Consider the following 2,420-nt stretch of genomic DNA (forward strand, 5'->3'; position numbering starts at 1 on the left):
GTTTTGTTTATTTTTTATTCCCTATTCTGTCATTCCAACATACTAGCTATCCCTTTGAGCTTTGTGTCATCTGCAAACTTGACAAGCATACCATCTGTGCCTGTAACCAAGTCATTGATAAAAATGTCAGATATTCTGGAGGCTAGGACAGATCCCTGGAGCACTCTACTAAAGATATCTATTCAATTTACATTATTGTATTGATGATTATTTTTTGGAAAGTTCTGAATCCACATAACCATACTGTCAGCTAAGACCTATTTCTCTGCTTTGTTCTCAAGGATGGCATGAGAGACCTTTTCAAGGGTTTTGATAAAATATAGGTATACTGTATCTATGGCATCTACCATTCTAGTAACGCTGTCAAAAAAAAAAAAGGGATTATCCTAGCATGACCTGTTTTTGATGAAGACGTGATGACTCTCACCCCTTCCCTTTCTGGGTGCCTGAAAGCCATCTGTTTTTGTGACTCTGGGACATTCTGGCTTCTTTTCTTGGCACTCTTGGATTTTGTGTGGCTTGAGTCCTGCCTTCCTTAAACCTATAGGAAGATAGTATCATTGCAAGGTAGTGCAATATTCAAGTTGACCACCAGGTGGTGCTCTGCCTCAGCTCAGTGATCTTGTCAATTTTGATATCCCTGGTGGTGACCCGATGACCTTCAGCTCCTCCACACCTAGACTACTACTTTTCCCTACCCCTCACCCTCACCCCAAATCCATGACCACTACACAGCTGGGCCAGGTCTAAAGTCATTCTAGAAGGTGAAATGAAATATTACTCAAAAAATTAAAATATGAAGCCCACTATTTTTTTTGAGGCGATTGGGGTTAAGTGACTTGCCCAGGGTCACACAGCTAGTGTCTGAGGCTGAATTTGAACTCAGGTCCTCTTGACTCCAGAACTGGTGTTCTATCCACTGCACCACCTTGCCGCCCCCTACCATTTGTCATTAGCCAGTGAATTCCCACCCTCTCAGTTCTCAGCCCTGTGCATCCATAGAACTCAGAGACAAACAATTTATTGTACATAACATAAAATGGAAAGGAAATGGATTAAGTGGTCCCATAAGTCATGTCCTGAACTTCCTCCTGGTTACCCTCCATCTTTGTGTGCAGCCTGCGGGGATTCCAGCCACACATATTTCCATGGTTTATAGGAAAGAAATAAAATGATTGGGGGAGGAAGTCGACTCCCCATCTCAGGTTCATGGACTAGAAGCTTCTCCCTTATATTAACGTGGAGGCAGTACAGAGAGGAGGACCTGGATTGGAGGAGGGCTCTCCCACTGCCGACTCTGTGACCTCATCTGACTCAGTTTCTGGGCCTCAGTTTCCTTCTCTGTAAAATGAAGAATTAGATAATTTCCAAGGTGTCTCCAAATTCTAAATAGGTTGCCCTCTGCTTCCATAAAAGCTTTCTAAGTTCTGGCAAGTCCTGCTCTCACACTGATGAGTCAGTTCTCCAGATGGCTGGTAAGCAGCATCTCTTTGTCTGGGTTCAAAGGTATCTCTGAGGAGCAGCTACAAGCCCCTGTTCTAATATGTTCTCTCCAGCTTTGGTCCCCAGTATAGTTAGCATCTCCCCTTTTTCACTGATTGGTCTGACGATTAGTGACCCAGTTATTGTTTAATTAATATCAATTAGCTTTCATGGAAGAATATTTACTAAGAAGTAGGAACAAAAGTAGAAAAGATATCCCCCACCCACCACTACCAGGGCTGTGCTCTCTTCTGTATGACCTCAGTCCTTGGGGAGACTGGGCTCAAGCTTTCATGTCTGATTGCGCCACAGCCCCTGGAGAGGTCCCTCCTTTGCTATGGCAGGACACAGTGCTTTGGAGTCAGGCCACTGCCGGGGGCCATCAAATAAGTCACTTCTTGGGGCTTCTCTGGCACCTTAAAGCCTGGCCTGGCTACTGACTAGCTGTGGTGTGGAACCCCGTCTCTGGACCTCTGGCCACTTGCTTTTCTGACCTTGTGAAGTTCATGAGATCTCGCCTCCTCTGACTCTCCTCAGAGAAAGAGAAGGAGAAAACAAGCAGGCCAAGAGCCAGGGGCCACACAGGGGCCTGCAGCAGGGAAGGAAAAGGGGTCAAGTTGCTCCAGCGGAAGGCTAATGCCTACACATTCAGTTGTGACTCAGAGGCCAATTAAGAGGATGAAAATCAGCATAATCAACAGGCAGGAAGGAGTCACAAAATACCTGTGCATGCTGTGAGTCAGGAAGCAGGGCCCTTCTGTCATGGGCCATCCTGCACTTCCAGGCAAAGGCTTACCATCAGCTATACACACTCGCACACTCACACACATATACACACAAACTCACATATACACACTCACACGGACACACAAACTGACATACACACATGCTCACATACACTCACATATACTCACACTCATACACACATACACTTACAT

This window comes from Petaurus breviceps, unplaced genomic scaffold, assembly GCF_028583685.1.
Source record: "Petaurus breviceps papuanus isolate PSGF00001 unplaced genomic scaffold, PetGlider_PUasm1.0 91041, whole genome shotgun sequence".
NCBI classification, from domain to species: domain Eukaryota; kingdom Metazoa; phylum Chordata; class Mammalia; order Diprotodontia; family Petauridae; genus Petaurus; species Petaurus breviceps.